Here is a 19,883-nt window from a genome sequence, read left to right as displayed (position 1 = left end):
TAAAAGCTAGTTTTAGCTTTTAGGCTCTACAAAAACACGTGATGGACCAAGATTGGTCCCCATGAGCCATAATTTGCCTACTCCTGTTCTATGTGCAAGCAATTCTCTAGCAATATGACTTCAGACCTCTCAATACTATTACCCAGTTTGGGAGTCTGGAGAGAGAAACTGAGCACGTTTAGCTCTACCTCTTCTTTTCCCTTTGCTACACTCCATTCTGCTACACTCTATTCTGTTCCTCCAGAGAGGCTCTGCCAAATTTGGGGATGTGATACACCATGTATTAAGCAAAACTCTGGTCCAATACTAGGTACATGTGTTGATTTCTGGAGTTCAGTATTAAGAAATTCATGGTCTACAGATATCAACTACTTCCCTCAATTGAGATATATTTGGGTAATATTTTGACCTATAACATATTGATCTTATTGGGTTCAGAATTTGAACAGCAAGAGGGGAACTACTTATCACATTACCTCGAGGACCTTGAAAATTGATATCTGTTCCTAGGGACTAACAAATCATTGTTTCAGAGACTTCATCACAGACATTACTAACTGGAAGAGTGCCTAGAACATATTAGTGCATAAATGAATGAATGTGTAAATGCTAAAGCATGGGAAGGTCTAACTGGACACTTGGTATAGGATTCTGAATTGGGGTGGGGGGACAGAAGTCAGCTGGGTGTGACCAAAACTGGGGCTATCCTCCTGAAGTTTTGAAACTGCCTAGCAGCTGATGCATATGGCTGTCAATATTCTTAATTAAGTTATTAGGATTAACAGGAAAGACTGAGATGACTGAGAACTCAATTTAAACCATTAGACTCTTCCTATTACAGAAATATTGAATTCACTTTAGAGACATAAACAAAACTAATATATGCTTTTTAAATTTTGAGGGGTTGTTTGAGAAAAATAGTTAACTTCTTTTTAAGAAAAAGTGTGCCTTTGTACATCTCGGAGGCAAAGAAGGAAAAGCCATGAATAAAGAGATTTATTTGGATTCCTAATTAATGCATATAAATACAGCAGGCAAATTGACAGCAATTACTAAAACTGCCATTCAGATCTAAAACCTGAGTTAAAGGATTTTACATTTTAGCCTTTGTAAGCAATCTGGCTTCCTCTCTTCATTTACTCCCTCTTAAGGTTTCTTCTCTCTTCTAGACGAGTTGGTCTAGAAAAGACCTTGAACCTGTATCCCACTATATGGCATCTGTGTGTACATAGTATTTCCCACACTTGGTATACTCCACCTCGACTCTTCAAATGAAACAACCCTTCCTTCAACATGCAGTCCAAGTTTCACATCCTTGAGGATGTCCTCCCGACTACCCCAACTCTGATTCATTTTCCCCTACTTTAAACTTATAGCATAAAAAAATCTATTCCATGTGTTCGCCAAGATGGATATTGTTAACATTCAAGACCTATGCCCACTGGGCATGCACAGATCTTGGCAAAACTATATAGGAGTGTTTTCTGGATCTACAGACTCATTTTGTTGCATAGTCTTTATAAAATTATTTAAATGCATTGAGTAGCTATTGACACACTGGTAATAATTTCTCTTTGTGCAGTTGGGCTTAATTAAAACAGATAGTGGCATATGTTCATTTTCCAGAGTTTTACTGTAACCCCATCTCTTTCTTCCTGTTTAAGAAAGCCTAGCTGAATACCAGTGAAAGTGAGGTTTGGTGTTAGGAGGTATTTAATTTACCTATTGCTGAGAAACAAGCCAGCCAAAATTTAATGGCTTAAAACAATGATTTAATTTTGCTCACATATCTGCAATTTGGGCATGGCTTAGTGGAATGAGCTCACTTGGTGACAGAAGAGGGTGATTCAATGGGGGTCTGGAAGGTCTGCTTCCTAGATGGCTCCACACATGGCTGGCAAGTTGATGCTGGCTGCTAGCTCAGCCAGAGCATGGAGACAAAGGTGTTAGTCCTTTCCATGTGAGCCTCTCCCTGAGCTGCCTGGGCTTTCACACAGGTGATAACTGGTTTCCAAAAGCAAGTAACCCAAGAAAACAAGGCAAAAAGCACATGGCATTTTTATGCCCTTGCCTCAGAAGTCACTTAATATTGATCTTCCCTAGTCTGTTGGTTAGGCAGTCTCAAAAACTTACCCAGGTTTAAGAGTAAGGAACATAAATGCTATTTCTTGTTAGTGTGTGGCAACATTCTAGAACAGGATGTGAGATAGGAGGTATTGTTACAGGCATCTTTGGAAAATACAATATGTCACAATGGAGATAGCTTTAAATGACATTAACAACTGATTATAACACACTGGTATTTTAACATTTTAATAGAGATTCTGCTGACTTGTAATTCTATGTTCCAGATTTAGTTTTAAATTTATCTTATTTTCTCATTATCTTATGTGTGTATATCTTAGACCCCAAGCTGGATTAAAGGTAAAGAACTATACCATGTCTTATATTTTTTTTAATGTTTGTTTATTTTTGAGAGAGGGAGAGACAGAGTGCAAGCTGGGGAGGGGCAGAGAAAGAGAGGGAGACACAGATTCCGAAGTGGGCTCCAGGCTCCAAGCTGTCCACACACAGCCCAACGCGGGGCTCAAACTCACGAACCGTGAGATCATGACCTGCGCCCAAGTCGGACGCTCAACTGACTGAGCCACCCAGGTGCCCCATGTCTCATAATTTTTAACTTTGGTAATCAAGAAATACTCATTGAGAGGTGAGCAGAGAAGGGTTTGTGCCATAAATTCTGTCTAAATAAAGAGATGAGACTGATGTTTTGTTTTGTTTTGTTGTTTTGTTTTTGTTTTCCACAATTAAAAAAATTTATTTTGATTTTTTAATTTATATCCAACTTAGTTAGCAAATAGTGCAACAATGATTTCAGGAGTAGATTCCCTAATGCCCTTTACCCATTTAGCCCATCCCCCTTCCCATAATCCATCTAGTAACCTTCTGTTTGTTCTCCATATTTAAGAGCCTCTTATGTTTTGTCCCCCTCCCTGTTTTTATATTATTTTTTGCTTCCCTTCCCTTATGTTCATCTGTTATATGTCTTAAAGTCCTCATGAGTTAAGTCATATGATACTTGTCTTTCTCTGACTAATTTCACTTAGCATAATACCCTCTATTTCCACCCATATAGTTGCAAATGGCAAGATTTCATTCTTTTTGATTGCTGAGTAATACTCCATTGTGTATATATATATCTTCTTCTTTATCCATTCATCTGTCAATGGACATTTGGGCGCTTTCCATACTTTGGTTATTGTTGATACAAGTGCTGCTATAAACATTGGGATGCATGTGCCCCTTTGAAACAGCATACCTATATCCCTTGGATAAATACATAGTGTAATTGCTGGGTTGTAGGGTAGTTCTATTTTTAATTTTTTGAGGAACCTCCACACTGTTGTCTAGAGTGGTTGCACCAGCATGCATTCCCACCAGCAGTGCAAAAGAGATCCTCTTTCTCCCCATCCTCACCAACATCTGTTGTTGCCTGAGTTGTTAATGTTAGCCATTCTGATAGGTGTGAAATGGTATCTCATTGTGGTTTTGATTTTTATTTCCCTGATGATGAATGATGTTGTGCATTTTTTCATGTGTTGGTTGGCCATCTGGATGTTTTCTTTGGAGAAGTGTCTTTTGCCCATTTCTTCACTGGATTATTTGTTTTTTGGGTGTTGAGTTTGAGAAGTTCTTTATAGATTTTAGATACTAACCCTTTATCTGATATGTCATTTGCAAATATCTTCTCCCATTCTGTAGGTTGCCTTTTAGTTTTGCCAATTATTTCCTTTGCACTGCAGAAGATTTTTATTTTGATGAGGTCCCAATAGTTCATTTTTGCTTTTGTTTCCCTTGCCTCTGGAGACGTGTTGAGTAAGAAGTTGCTGCAGCCAAGATCAAAGAGGTTTTGCCTGCTTTCTCCTCAAGGAGTTTGATGGCTTCCTGTCATACATTTAGGTCTTTCATCAATTTTGAATTTATTTTTGTGTATGGTGTAAGAAAGTGGTCCAGGTTCATTCTTCTGCATGTTGCTGTCTGGTTTTCCCAGCACCACTTGCTGAAGAGACTGTCTTTATTCCATTGGACACTCTTTCCTGCTTTGTCAAAGACTAGTTGGCCATATGTTTGTGGGTCCATTTCTGGGTTCTCTATTCTGTTCCATTGATCTCAGTGTCTGTTTTTGTGCTAAGTACCATACTGTCTTGGTGATTACAGCTTTGTAGTTCAGCTTGAAGTCTAGGATTGTGATTCCTCCTGCTTTGGTTTTCTTTTTCAAGATCATTTTAGCTATTCAGGGTCTTTTCTGGCTCCTGTTTTCCAATTATAGGTTTATTTGTTCTAGCTCTGTGAAGAATGCTGGTGTTATATTTATAGGGATTGCATTGAATATGTAGATTGCTTTGGGTAGTGTCAACATTTTAGAAATATTTGTTCTTCCTATCCAGGAGCAAGGAATGTTTTTCCATTTTTTTGTGTGTCTTTTTCAATTTCTTTCAAACGCTTTCTATAGTTTTTAGTCTATAGATTTTTCACCTCTTTGGTTAGATTTATTCCTAGGTATTTTACAGTTTTGGTGTAATTGTAAATGGGATCACTTTCTTGATTTCTCTTTCTGTTGCTTCATTGTTGGTGCATAGGAACACAACCAATTTCTGTGCATTGATTTTATATCCTGCAACTTTGCTGAATTCATGGATCAGTTCTAGCAGTATTTTGGTGGAATCTTTGGGTTTTCCATATAAAATATCATGTCATCTGCGAAGGGTGAAAGTTTGATCTCCTTCTGGATGATTTGGATGCCTTTTATTTATTTCTTTGTGCTTTCTGATGGCTGAGCCTAAGACTTCCAAAATTATGTTGAATAACAGTGGCGAGAGTGAACATCCCTGTCTTGTTCCTGACCTTAGGGGGAAAGCTCTCAGTTTGTCCCCATTGAGGATGATATTAGCATTGGGTCATTCTTATATGGCTTTTATGATCTTGAGGTATGATCCTTCTATCCCTACTTTTTTGAGGGTTTTTATCAAGAAAGGATGCTGTATTTTGTCAAATGCTTTCTCTGCATCTATTGAGAGGATCATATGGTTCTTGTCCTTTCTTTTATTGATGTGATGAATCATACTGATTGTTTTGCGGGTATTGAACCAGCCCTGCATCCCAGGTATAAATCCCACTAGGTCATGATGAATAACTTTTTTAATGTATTGTTGGATCCAGTTGAATTGTTGAGGATTTTTGCATCCATGTTCATCAGGCAAATTTGTCTACAGTTCTCCTTTGTAGTGGGGTCTTTGTCTGGCTTTGGAATCAAGGTAACACTGGCTTCATAGAGTTTGGAAGTTTTCCTTCCATTTCTATTTTTTTGGAACAGCTTCAAGAGAACAGGTGTTAACTCTTCCTTAAATGTTTGGTAGAATTCCCCTGGAGAGCCATTGACCCTGGACTCTTGTTTTTTGGGAGATTTTTGATTATTCATTAGATTTCTGTACTGGTTATAGGTCTGTTCAAGTTTTCTATTTCTTTCTGTTTCAGTTTTGGTAGTTTATATGTTTCTAGGAATTTGTTTCTTCCAGATTGCCCATTTTATTGGTGTATAATTGCTGATAGTATTCTCTTATTACTGTTTTTATTTCTGCTGTGTTGGTTGTGACCTCTCCTCTTTCATTCTTGATTTCATTTATTTGGGTCCTTTCCTTTTTCTTTTTGATCAAACTGGCTAATGGTTTATCCATTTTATTAATTCTTTCAAAGAACCAGCTTCTGGTTTCATTGATCTGTATTTTTGGTTTTGATAGCATTAGTTTCTGCTCTAATCTTCATTATTTCCTGTCTTCTGTTTTGGGGTTTTATTTGCTATTCTTTTTCCAGCTCTTTAAAGTGTAAGGTTAGGTTGTGTATCTGAGACCTTTCTTCCTTCTTCAGGAAGGCCTAGATTGCTATATTCTTTCCTCTTATGACTGCCTTTGCTACATCCCAGAGGTTTTGGGTTGTGGTGTTATCATTTTTATTGGCTTCCATATACTTTTTAATTTCCTCTTTAGCTTCTTGGTTAGCCCATTCATTCTTTAGTAGGATGTTCTTCGGTCTCCAAGTATTTGTTACATTTCCAAATTTTTTCTTGTGGTTGATTTCAAGTTTCATAGCATGATCTGAAAATATTCACGGTATGATCTCGATCTTTTTGTACTTGTTGAGGGCTGATATGTCCCAGTATGTGGTCTATTCTGGAGAAGGTTCCATGTGCACTGGAGAAGAATGTATATTCCTCTGCTTTAGGATGAAGTGTTCTGAATATATCAATTAAGTCCATCTGGTCCAGTGTGTCATACAAAGCCATTTTTTCCTCATTGATTTTCTGATTAGATGATCTGTCCATTGTTGTAAGTGGGGTGTTGAAGTCCCCTACTATTACAGTATTATTATCAATGAGTTTATTTATGTTTTTGATTAATTGACATATATTTGGGTGCTCTCACATTTGGAGCATAAATGTTTATAATTGTTACATCTTGTTGGTGGATAGACTCCTTAATTATGATATAATGCCCTTCTTCATCTCTTGTTACAGTCTTTATTTTAAAGTCTAGATTGTCTGATATGAGTATGGCTATTCCAGCTTTCTTTTGTTGACCATTAGCATGATAGATGGTTCTCCATCCCCTCACTTTCAATATGAAGATGTTTTGTAAACAGCATATAGATGGATCTTGTTTTCTTATCCATTCTGTTACCTTATGTCTTTTGATTGGAGCATTGAGTGCATTGACATTTAGAGTGAGTACTGAAAGATATGAATTTATTGTCATTATGTTTCTTATAGAGTTGGAGTTTCTGGTGTGTTATCTGGTCATTTCTAGTCTTTGTTGCTTTAGGTATGTATGCATGTATGTATGTATGTATGTATGTATGTATGTATTTTTTCATCTTTTCTCCCCTCACAGAGTCCCCCTTAAAATTTCTTGCAGGGCTGGTTTAGTGGTCATGAAATCCTTTAATTTTTGTTTGGGAAAATTTTAATCTCTCCTTCTATTTTGAATCACAGCCTTGCTGGATGAAAAATTCTTGACTGCATATTTTTCTGGTTCAGTACATAGAATATTACTGCCACTCCTTCTGGCTGCCAAGTTTCTGTGGATAGGTCTGCTGCAAACCTGATTTGTCTTCCCTTGTAGGATAAGGACTTTTTTCCCCTTGCCACTTTCATGATTCTTTCCTTGCCTGAGTATTTTGTGAATCTGACTATGATATGCCTTGTTGATTGTTGGTTTTTATTGAATCTAGTGGGAGTCCTCTGTGCTTCCTGGAGTTTGATGTCTGTGTCTTTCCCTAGGTTAGGAAAGTTTTCTGTTATGAGTTGCTCACATAACACTTCTACCCCTTTTTCTCTCTCTTCCTCTTCTGGGACCTCTATGATTCTGATGTTGCTCCTTTTTAACAAGTCACTGATTTCTCTAATTCTTAAATCATGCTCTTTTGCCTTAGTCTCCCTCTTTTTTTCTGTTTGATTTTTCTCTATAAGTTTGTCCTCTATATTGCTGATTCTCTGTTCTGCCTCATCCATCCTTGCTGCTGCTGCATCCATCAGTGATTGCAGCTTAGTTATAGCATTTTAAATTTCATTATGGCTATTTTTTACTTCTTTTATCTTGGCAGAAAGGGATTCTAATCTATCTTTGACTCCAGCTAGTATTCTTACTATCATGATTCTAAATTCTTGTTCAGACATTTTGCCTGTATCTGTGTTGGTTAAGACCCTGGCTGTCATTTCTTCTTGCTCTTTCTTTTGGGGTGAATTCCTTCATTTCATCATTTTGAAGGGAGAAAATGAATTAATGAGGTAAAAAAATAAAATTAAAAATATTAAAATTAAAATATTAAAATTGAGAAATTAAAAACAACACACACACACAAATCTTATAAATGATGCTAGATCCTAGGTGTGTTTTGGTGGGTGTTGAAAGCGACTTGATAGATTAGAGAAAAAAGGGAAAGAAAGAAAAAAAAGAAATCATTTGAAAATTTGAAAAAATGAATACACTGAAATAGAATAAGATGAAATGATGGAAGTAAAATAGAATTTGAAAAAAAATACACAAAAGTAAACAATACAGTAGAAAAAATTAAAGAGAAATATTTTTAGTAAAAATTGAAAATAAAAATATTTTTTTCTTTCTGTATTCAAGAAAAAAGAAACAAAAAATAGAAAAAAAAACCCGAAAATTGAATAGATTTACCAGTGAACAGACTGAAATACGATTGAAATTATTTCGTTTTCCCCTAGGAGTCAAACTATGAATTGCTCTATAGTCCATAATCTAAGCAGGCAGGGACATTTGTGATCTGAAGAGTGAGTCTGGCCCAGCTGGAGGGGCTTAGTGTAACCATTCCAATCTCCACTAGATGGAGCTGCTTAGCTCACTGGGGTGGATTGTTGTGGCGCTTGTAGGTGTGTATGTGCATGCGTGGGAGGGGTGAAAATAGCATATACTCAGCTACCTAGTCTCTAGTATCAGAACTCTGTTCTTCCCTATTAGCAATCGTGCACCTGTCCTTTGTCTTTGGCTTCCATCCACTCCCGGCTTTTATACTGTCCGTGACCAAGCCCCAGGCAGCACATCCTTCCTGATTTCTATCTCAGATGCGGCTGTGTTTCTTGACCCCTTATTTCTGAGGGACTGCAGCTTTGACCTGTTCTGCCCCTCAGTGGGAGGGTCTCACTGAGCAATGGCTGATTGCCAGCCATACCCAGGAATGCTCGCAAGACCATGCTGCTGCTGATGCCCAGAGACTGTGGCTGGGTGCCAGTCTGCCCCAGAGAAATTCATGTGAAACTTGAACTCATCAGTCCACCCCAGAGAAAACAGCAGTGTTTCAGGGATTATGGAAAATCACAACACACATCTGGCACCAGGCTGCACCCCCAAGGAAATTTTTCCAGCAGCAGCAAATGTGGTTGTTCTCCTGGGTCCCCTGGGGCTTTTGCCTGTGGGGGATGGGTCACACTGCCTCTACCAGATGTCCTCCCAGCAGGGGAACTGCCTCATCCCCTTGTGGCCTGAAGACCCTTGGACTTCATTCAGCTCCTGGGGATTCGCCCTTTTCACCAGAGCACCACCAGGTATCAAGCTGCAGAGTTTCAGGCTCTGAACTCCCCCTGTTTATAGAGTCTTAATGGAATTTAAACCCTCTACTTTCTCCCTTTTTATTTCAGTCCCTGTGGCTGTTTCCACTTTTCCACTTTTTCTCCAGCTGCTTTTCCTGTATTCTCACCCTACCCCCTCTATCTCCGTCCTCTCTCCACAAGCAAAAACAGTTCCCTGCCCTCTGTGGCTTCTCTCTCCCCCAGTTCACCTCTCTATGCCATGTATCTGCTGAGTTCTGTGGTTCAGATTGTGCAGATTGTTGTGTTAATCCTCAGATCAGTTTTCTAGGTGTGCAGGATGGTTTAGTGTTGATCTGGCTGTATTTCATGGACATGAGACACAAAAAACCTTCCATGCTATTCTGCCATCTTGGCTCCTCCCGAGACTGATGTTTTAAACAAACCTGAATTAAACATCCAATTGAGTACTGTCAGTCATCTAGGGAGGTTCTACATTTTCCCAAGGTAAATGCTCTCACTGACAGCATTTTAAAATTATCATTACAACTTGTTTCATGGACTCTGGCTGATGCTTGAAGGTATGTGAAGTTTGAGAGCTGGAAGCTGGGACAGCAGCCGAAGTAGAATATCACTGAAAATCAGTCCTAGCTTTGCCAACAGCCTGGCCCAGATGTACCATGATTGGCTATTCAAGTCACACACCCACATTTACACATAGTAGAAATACATATCTCTCTATATATACAAACACATAGGTAAATCTTTCTAGATCAATCTAGATAGATTAATCATGAATCTGGTCCCTTCTCAGCTATCATCCTGGATGAAGCCTCTATTATCTCCCATCAGGGTACAGCATTCTCTCTCTTTGTTCTGTTTCCCCCTTTGCACCCTTATTATGGGTTTATACCATAGTAACAAGAATGGGCTTTTTAAAAATGTACATCAGAATTCTGATTTATGTTGCAATATGGATGAACCTTGAAAACATTGTGCTAAGTGAAAGAAACAAGACCCAAGTACCTATCTTGTAAGATTCCTGGTCCCTGCTCACTCTCTGGCCTCACCATTCACCATCTTCTGCTTTTGCTTGGTGTAACTGTAGCCTACATTGTCTCCCTGTTGCTCTTTGAATATGTTCACAGTGTTCCTCAGGGCTGTTTCTCCTGTGTGCCCTTATTTGGGATACTTTTTTCCCCCCAGAATTTTCCATCACTTACTCTCTTATTTCCTTAGATATCTGCTCAACTATTACCTTTACTGAGAGAACTTTCTTCCTCATTTAAGTACACTAAATACTCCACCCCTCAAATTTACAGTTGTCTTACTCTCCTCCCAGCTTTACTTTTTCATAAAAATAACCACTAACTGGCATCACATTATAAATGCTTTTTTGTTTATTTTCTGTCTCTCCAGAGTACAAACTCTCTAGGGTCAGGGGCCTTGTATGTCTTGCTCACTGCTGTATCCCCAGTGCCCAGAACAGTGCTTAAATGGATGAATGAATAAAAGAAAAATATGCTTTTTATTAATGTAGTACAGTTGATCCTTGAACAACATGGTTTTGAACAGTGTTGGCATACTTCTATGTGGATTTCTTTCAATAAATACAGTGTAGTACTGTAAATATATTTTCTTTTATGATTTTCTTAATGTTTTTCTCTTTTCTCTAGATTACTTCACTGTAAGAATAGAGTATATAATATAGATAATATACAAAATATGTGTTAATTGACAATTTATGTTGTTGGTAATGCTTTTGGTCAACAGTAGGCTATTAATAGTTAAGATTTTGTAGAATCAAAACTCATATGCAGATTTTTATCTGTGTAGGGAGGTTGGTGCTCCTAACCTTTACATTGTTTAAAGGTCACCTGTACTTAAATAATTTCAATAGGCCTGTAACATAGAGCCTCAAATAATCCAAGAATATATGCTCAAAATAATCCTGGAGGATTGTCAGGGATATATTATGTACCTTAAGTAGAATCACCAGTGACAAATAATTAATTTATATTATGTTCTCTTTTTTTTAATGTTTATTTATTTGAGAGAGAGACAGATCATGAGTGGGAGAGGGGCAGAGAGAGAAGGAGACACAGAATCCTAAGCAGGTTTCCATGTTCTGAGCTGTCAGCATAGAGCCCAATGCAGGGCTGGACCTCACGAGCCATGAGATAATGACCTGAGCAGAAGCCAGAAGTGCAACTGAGCCACCCGGTTGCCCTATTATGTTCTAATATATGGTTATAATTATTTGCAAACTCCATCTTTACTATCTGTTTACAATGTTCCAGTGACTGAGGTAAGATTTTTATATTTATTATTTTATTCATTCCTAATAATAAACATAAAACTTACATAAAATATTCTCATCTTATAGATGAGAAAACTAGGATTTAAAGCAATGACCTACCCAGTGTTACTTAGGTAGTGGCACTTATTTGAACTCAAATGGCTACTCACTATAATAGCCATAAAATAGATGCTGAAAATCAGGGGTCTCAAATATGACTGTGATTTGGAATCATTTGGGGAGTTAAAAAATGATCTTATATCTCAAACCTAGATCTATGTATTAAATTATTATTTTGAACTAATAACTAAAAAATTCTCTGACCCTATTTTTTTCTTATGTCCTTGCCTATTGAGTGACCTTTGCTACAAGTAAGGGCCCATAGATACCAGAACAAAAAAAGTAATTTAAAGTCCAAAATGGATTTTTTTGAATTCAAAGCAGACACAATTATCAAAAAAACAAACCTCTTTAATGTGCTTTGGATTTCCAAAACAAAACCAAATCAACCCCACACTCTTGACTGAGAATATTTGGATCCATATCTGTGAAAGGAAGGTTATCAGATTTTGACTATAAGCAACAGACTGAAAAACAAATAAACAAGGAGCCTGTTCCTCCCACAGGGAGAAAAGACAAAAGCTCTCCAGGATTGGCTGCAAAAAGACTAACCCACACACTCTCTCACACCTCACCCCTTTCATGGAGTTGTCTCCTATCCTCTTAAATCAAAGCACAGAATTGGGGAAGCAGTAATGATCCAGCAGCGGTGGAGATGAATCCCAGTGTGACTATGCCCCCTGAGCCATTTGATGAAGCTGCCTAGTTGGGCAGAGGGAAGCAGTTATCAAAGTCAGGTGGCTTTTTTCTCTTTCTAAGCATCACTTAAAGATATTTTTAAGAAATTCTATGCTTTATTGTGATTTTATCTTGGAACTCTAAATTCCAAGCTAATCTCTTTCTCTTTCTCTTTCTCCTCTCTCTCTCTCTCTCTCTCTCTCTCTCTCTCTCTGTGTGTGTGTGTGTGTGTGTGTGTGTGTGTGTGTGTGTGTGTTTGATATCTTGGAATCGTTAACTTCAGATAAAAATTACTTTAAATATAGACATAAAATAAATAAGGATTTGGTTTGTAATACTTCTCAGTCTGAGCCTGTTTTAACTCACAATTAATAATTGCATGTGGGGGATTGACTTCTAAGATAGTATTCATGCCTTTGTGTAATCCCCTCTTCTCAAGTCTGTGCTGGACCCAGTAACTTGTTTCTAAGACAGTGTATTAAAAGTGATGGGATGTCACTCCCACAATTGAGTTACCGAAGACTCTGACTCTCACCTTGGTAGGGTGTTCTCCTTGGCTAGAAGATTCTCTCTTGCATTCTTGGCTTTCTCACTTTGATGAAGTAAGCTATCATGTGGAAGAGGCTCATGTGGAACAAAACCAAGGGTGGCCTCTGGCCAACAGCTAGCTAGGAAGGCCCACAGTCCAACAACTCACAGGAATTAATTCCTACAATCAACCATAAAAATAAGCGTGGAAGTGGATTCTTGCCCTCAGTGAGCCAGCACCCTGATTTTGCAGCCTGTGAGAGACCCTGAAGTAGGAGACACAACTAAACTACATCTGTTTTCCTGATCTACAGAAACTGTGAGATAATAACATTTTGTTGTTTTAAGCCACTATATTTTGGGGTGATTAGTTACACAACAATAGATGATGACTATACTGTGATAACTAAAGCAAATCTTAATCCTAACATCTGCAAGAAAGGCAAATGAAACTTTCCTTTGGAAAATATAAATAGCCACCCTAAATCAGGTGATTGGTAAACAACTAGATATTTATTTTCCTTTGCATGATCTTCAATCTTTTCTTGAAAAATGGTTTATCAATGAAAAACTAGTCTTGGACTGAAAAAATAAAGTACAGTAAGTTTAGAAGTGCTGGTCTCCAGTATGAATTATTTCAAACTTTGTGCACTGAGCCCCATGCTCAAGGTTTCTGAAGTACCAAGTTTGGGGAAATGTTTCCAAAAGCATTTTTTTTGTTCTACACTGAATGATACACATTGATATTTCACCTCAATGGTAATTCTGTCAATACGTCTAATATATATTATAATAAATGCTAATTAAGGAGAAAGCAATAAATGTAAGACCAACAGTGTAGTTTTGGGCCCTGATCACTTGAGTTAGTGTTGCATTAGATATGCACATATGCATGTGTATGAGTGTGGAGTCTCTATAACAACAAGTATCTATCTATGTTTTGCAAAGATTTCATGGTAACTCTTCAGAAATTCTCCTGCCAATTACATGTTGGAGGGAAGGCAATATAATAGATTCACCTCATTAGAGAATTAGAGTCCAGTGATATTAAAATAATGGTTGTCTAAAATGCCAGTTACGCATTATTTCCTGCAAATTTTCAGTTTCACAAATCAAATTTGGGTTTGCCAATTAGGTTTTACTTGGTTTCCTTTGTTGTGATCAGAGATCACTTCTAATGTGACAAGTTGCATATGGAGGAGTTAAAAGCACTGAAAAAGCAAGAATAAATTAGTTTTTCACCGATAGTAGGCAGTAGCTTTCAGTGGTCTTTGCATCATACAGATGTTTAATAAATACAGACCCTTCATGGTTGGAAACATTCATCCTGGGCTATTTGGACCAGACTCATATTGTTTAATAGTCGTACTCTATGAACTAGATGTTTCCTGGGAGATAACTGTTATGAGTGAGTTATTAAGATAACCTCACAGGAAAAATAAAAAAGAATGATTGCTCTTCAATGATGACACTTTGTTTAATGGGGCAATATTTTTCCTTACAGAATCTATTGCTTTCTGGCTAAGGGTAATGAGAACGCAGGCAGAGCTATAGCCTGACATCAGTTATTTCCAAGGGTGTGAGGGGTGGGAAATCCCCCTCCCCCAACATTAAATGTAACTGACAGTGAGAATAAAGCTACTGCATTGAAATGGTTTACTATTTTTTGTTTTTGTTTTCACAGAAACAATATTCATAGTAAAATATAAATCACAGAGGCTGGGCTAAGTTTCTGGAACTTGGTACAAAAAATATATATGAGAAAGATTAATATGACTTTGCATTATGTATGATTAAGTGCATATGTTTCCTTCAGTTCTCACAATAAACATTAATATTCACCTTTATAGTTATATCATTTATTAGATTTATTAATAACAGCTCATTTGGGGGAAATTTAGAGAATAAAAAACATGCAAAATAGGAGAACAAAAATGATCCATACTCTTACTGGGTAGAGATCTGTTATTTTCTGACATAAACGTGTGTGTGTATGATCGCGCACATGCGTGTGTCAGCTTTGCCATATACTAATATTGAGCAAATTACTAATCTCCATGTTTTTTGGCTTCTTCATCTCTAAAATGATGATACTAATAGCATTTTTCATAGAATTGTTGTGAAATTTAAATTTATACACATATAAAGCTTATTCTTATGGATATACAGCTTGATTCAAATTAAGATTATATTATGCAAATAATTTTTTAAACTTTAGTGACATTTTAGGAAAATTATTTCTAGTTCATAAAATAGTCTTTTATGGTATGATTTTAAATGGTTAGACAGTATTTTGTCATATGAATGTATCACAATTTAACAAATTGCTTCTTGTTAGATATGTTATTTTTGTCATTATAAATATAACACCACAACCAACATCTTTTTATCTCCATGTTTACCACAGATCTGGTTCCTTCCTTAAAATAAAGGTATAGAGGGAATCAAGTGACATTCATAAATTAAAGACTTTTTGTAAATATTGCTCACTTGCTCACCAACTAACACCTCAAAAGGGAGATCTGAGAGTTCCCTTTCCCTCAAACCCAAACAATATAAAAAATCCTCTTTAGTCTCCTTACTGCTTAAAAAAACAAACCAACACCAACACTTATAACTATTTTACATGAGAAAAAACAATATTTCAATTTCCATTTTTTATTACTAGTGAAGCCAATTTTTATGTGTTTATTGATCCTTTCTATTCTTTTGGTTTTGTTTTTTGTTTTTTGTTTTGGTCTAGATGGTCTTCTATGAAATCTTTATTTACTTGTCATTAGATGTAAATTAATAGAGACTGATAAATAAGGGAAAAGAAAGTATTTTCTTTCTGTAAGTTTGATTAAAGATACATAGCTAATGCCACAGAAACTTGCTACTCTTTTAAAACACAGGTAAATTAAGCTTCAGAAATTGTCAGCCTAACTAAAAGTTGACAAGGGTGATTAAATCAGCTGATAACTGCACTGATCTGGTTTAAGAAAAAAAACGTAAGTGAGGATTTACTTGACTTGCTTCCACACGAGGGCTCTCAATGCTGCTAAACTTCGTTTTTGGAGGAAACTTCTTTTTAGAGACATTAAACTAACATGAATATTTTCTTAAAGTGAATTCCATGTTGATGATTAATACTTTAATTTTTAGGAATGTTCCACTCTTCCATGTGAAACAAAGTGTAAAGCAAAATGTCACAGATGATGTGATTAACTGCAGAGAAAATCTAAGAGCAGCTACAAACTATTAGAACTGAGATATGAGATCAAGTTTGCTGATTGCAAAAATCATTACAGAAAAATTAAGTGGGGAAAAAACAATTAGAATATGTCATTTTTAAAGCTTATTCAATATAGCAAAAAACATATATGGTATTTTAAAAGATAAACTGAAGTTGGGGCACCTATGTGTCTCAGTCAGTTAAGCGGCCGATTCTTGGTTTCGGCTCAGGTCATGATCTCACAATTTGTGAGATGGAGCCCTGCCTCGGGCTCTGTGATGATAGTGTGGAGCCTGCTTGGGATTCTCTCTTTCCCTCTTCCTCTGCTCCTCCCCTGCTTGTTTTCTCCCCCTCTCTCTCAAAATACATAAATTGAAAAAATTTTTTAAATAAACTGAGGCACATTAACCTTTTCAAAAGTTTATTTGAGCATACTTGGATTGGAATTGCCCAACCAGAAGTGGTTAGGAGAGCTCCACCAACAGGAGTGAGGGGAGAGTTTATATTTTACATAGATGATACAGAAGCCAAGCAAGGAAATTATTTGATTGGCTGTAACTTAAGCAGTGCTCTTATTTGGGAAAGACTTATTTGATTAAGTTTAAGTTTCGTTCTCTCTGGCTTAGGTTTTGGTTATTATGTAGGCTACCAAAGCATTAGAATCACCTCAGTATAGTGGTCTCCTTGTTTAATTACTTTCACAGTATCTAGCAATAAATGTAACAAAGTCATCCAGGTCTATTTTGGAGATAATTTTAAATCTTTACTGAAGATAGATCTAAATAAATGGAGAAAACAACTACATGTTGTGTGTGGAAAGACTCAACATTGTAACTGTTTCTATTTTGCCTAATTTAATTAATCAGTTCAATTCTATTCTAATAAATCTTGGAAGTACTTTCTTGGAACCCGATAAAGTTATTCTACATTTGGATGGGGGAGTGAAAGGCAAAGAATAGCCAAAACAATTTTAAAGGAAATGAAGAAGAGGAGATAGAAGAATGTTTATTCATCCTACCAGATTTCAAAACCTATAAAGTCATCATAATTAGAACAGTAGATATTAGTACCAGATTAGATAAACAGACCAAACTGAACAGAATTTAGAAAGCTAAGATTAGGCCCATTTTTATAATAACTTATTAAAGGATGAGTTGGCACTATAAATTAGCGGAGAAAGGATAACTATTCAAATTATGGTGCTGAGACAAAAATCATTATATGGAAAAAAGGAAAATAATACTCTCAACCTGTACTTTATTTACACAAAAATCTCAGGTATATTAAAGATATAAAAAAGCAAAATTCTACAACTTCCATGAGAAAAATAGGAACCAACCTTTATGATATCAGCATAATGAAGAGTTTCTTAAATAAGAAACAAAATGCACAAACCATGAATGAAAATACTGATCAATTTCTCTAGGTTAAAAGATACCATTGAGGGACGCCTAACTCAGTAGGTTAACCATACACTTCCGCTCAGGTCATGATCTTGCAGTTCTTGAGTTCTAGCCCTGAATCAGGCTCTCTGCTGACAGCTCAGAGCCTGGAGCCTGCTTTGGATTCTGTGTCTCCCTCTCTCTCTGCCTCTCCCCTGCTCATGCTCTCTCTCTCTCTCTCTCTCTCTCTCTCTCTCTCTCTCTCTCTCTCTCAAAAATAAAGAAACATTAAAAAAAATTTTTTTTAAGATATCATTGAATGTGAAGATAAATCAAAGATTTGGAAAAAATACTTGCAAACCATAGATCTGACAAAGGATTGATATCCAAAACACATAAATAATACCTACCCCTCCCAAGAAAAGAAGCACATCTCTCTCTCTGTCTTTCTCAACCTCTTTCTCTTTGTGTGTGTGTATCTCTCGCTACCTACTTCCCTACCTACCTATGATTAAGAGCAGAAAGCTGAATGGCTAATAAACATACAAAAATATGTTCAACCTCACCAGTTAGGGATCCATTCACCAATTGGGATCCATTCAGGAAACATGAATCATAACAGTTTTGAAGAGAGAAATTTTAACATAAAAAATAAACTAGTAAAGAATGGTTAACTATAAAAGAAACTAAAAAGAACTCTAGTGGTACAGAAGTTGCCAAGGCAGAAAGCAGTGATTATCTCTAAGCTGAAGGAGAATAAATGGGAAAGGAATTAAGTACTGAAAATACTCTGCCTTCCTTCTCTCCTTAAGCTGCCAATGGGAAAAAACTCACCAGAAGACATGGACTTGGAACTGATTCATTTGAGCAACCAGGCAGGTGGCTGAGAAGCTTGCCAGAGGGCATGGGTAGGCTGAAGTCAGACCATGGAGGCCACTGAGGTGAGTGTATGCTACCAGGACTCAGGCATGTTAATTTGCCAGCTGCTGTACTGAACAGGAAAAGCACACTGTATTGAGGAAGAGATGCCCCTCCCTCTCAGTATGGCTTAACACCCCACCCAGTGACCTCTACTGACAGAACCTAATGTGAAAGGACAAATATTTATAGGGTACATCTTTAGTATCACAGAGCAGGACACTAAAGGGTGGATTTGGAGATAAGAGTCAGTAAATTATTACTGGTACACTGGTAATCAGGAAAATGCATGTAAAATAACAAGGAGATACTACTGACAAAACAAACAGGTATGATAATACCAAATATTGTCAAGGATGTGGGGAAATGAGAACTATCATACATTGCTGGTGAGAAAGTAATAAGCAAAAGTATTTTGAATAACAAATCTGTTCTTGAGCAAAGCTGAAGATGTGCATACCTTATAGCATGCAATGCTACTTCAAAGTACATACAGTGGAGGAGATCTTGCACTGCACATGTGTATAAGGAGACGTGTATGCTGAGATCTATTTCAGACATATCTTTAATGATCCCAAATTGGGCACAACATAAATGTCTGTCAGTAGGGGTATTATAAAATAAATTGTGGTGATTTTAGTGGTATTTTAACCACGCAGCAATGTAAGAGGATGAATTCTATCTATAGGTATCCACATTGATAATTTTCAAAAACAATGGTGACTTAAAAAAAAGGAAGTTGCAAAAGACTTATTTAATATGATATTATTTATATAAATTTTTAATACACACAAAGCATACTCCATATGAAGGGTAAGTAAACTTTTCTGTAAAGGGCCAAACAATAAATATTTTAGGCTTTATAGGCCAAATGTAGTCTCCATTGCATTCATGCCTCTTTTTTCTCCAATCCTTTAAAATACAAAAATTATTCTGACCCTTGGGCCATGTAGAATAGGCCATGTCTAGATTTGGTACACAGACTGTAGTTTGCCAACCTCCGCTCTATAGTGTTTATGGACATTGTATGTATGTGAAAATGTGGGTGGAAAGGCTATAATAACAATGTCAAAATGGTGGCTACCTCTCAGGGGAAATGATAAAATCAAATTGGTAAATTATGGTAGAATGTTAATATTTTCTGGCTTCAGGAAGTGAATACATAATATTATTTCTCTTATGGTCTTCTGTCTTTTCTGTATATTTAATATATTTCATAATTAAACATAACTTCAAAGAAAGCATAATGAAAACCCTGAACATACATAACTTGCAGATTGAGACTAGTAAATTGCAGATATGATCTAGTTGAAATAGGCAACAGAATTGTTTTCTATTGATTTTTGTATCATTTATATAAATACCTATATTTAGAATTAAAGCTGTGGTTCTCATTTGTAATATCAGTTTGTAGTTGTTCTCCATAATGTTTAGGAGGAGATAAGGGAAAAACTGTTTAGGAAAACAAAACATTAAAAAGATAGAGATAGAAGTCTAGCTATAAAAGAGAAAATTACTTGAGGCAGATATTGACTTTGTGGTAAAAAAAAAGCTAAGGTAGGCAGAATATCAGAGAAACCAACCTTTTAAAATGATGGGTTTAAATTTTGAGGCATTAGCTTCATAAACATGTCCATATCA

General features: G+C 36.6%; 1 long non-coding RNA gene across 1 annotated transcript in view; it reads left to right on the top strand.

The window, feature by feature from the left end:
* Positions 1-2,260: 2,260 nt before the first annotated feature.
* Positions 2,261-19,883, top strand: part of LOC111560477 — a 118,532-nt gene continuing 100,909 nt past the window's right edge. Inside the window, exons 1-2 of the long non-coding RNA XR_002742315.2 lie at positions 2,261-2,424; positions 18,137-18,265. This is a non-coding gene — a long non-coding RNA (uncharacterized LOC111560477). The remainder of the gene's footprint in view (positions 2,425-18,136; positions 18,266-19,883) is intronic.

This window comes from Felis catus, chromosome B2 (genome assembly GCF_018350175.1).
Source record: "Felis catus isolate Fca126 chromosome B2, F.catus_Fca126_mat1.0, whole genome shotgun sequence".
Classification (NCBI taxonomy): Eukaryota; Metazoa; Chordata; class Mammalia; order Carnivora; family Felidae; genus Felis; species Felis catus.
The sequence above is the reverse complement of the archived record's forward strand: the minus strand, read 5'-3'. Positions and strand labels throughout refer to the sequence as shown.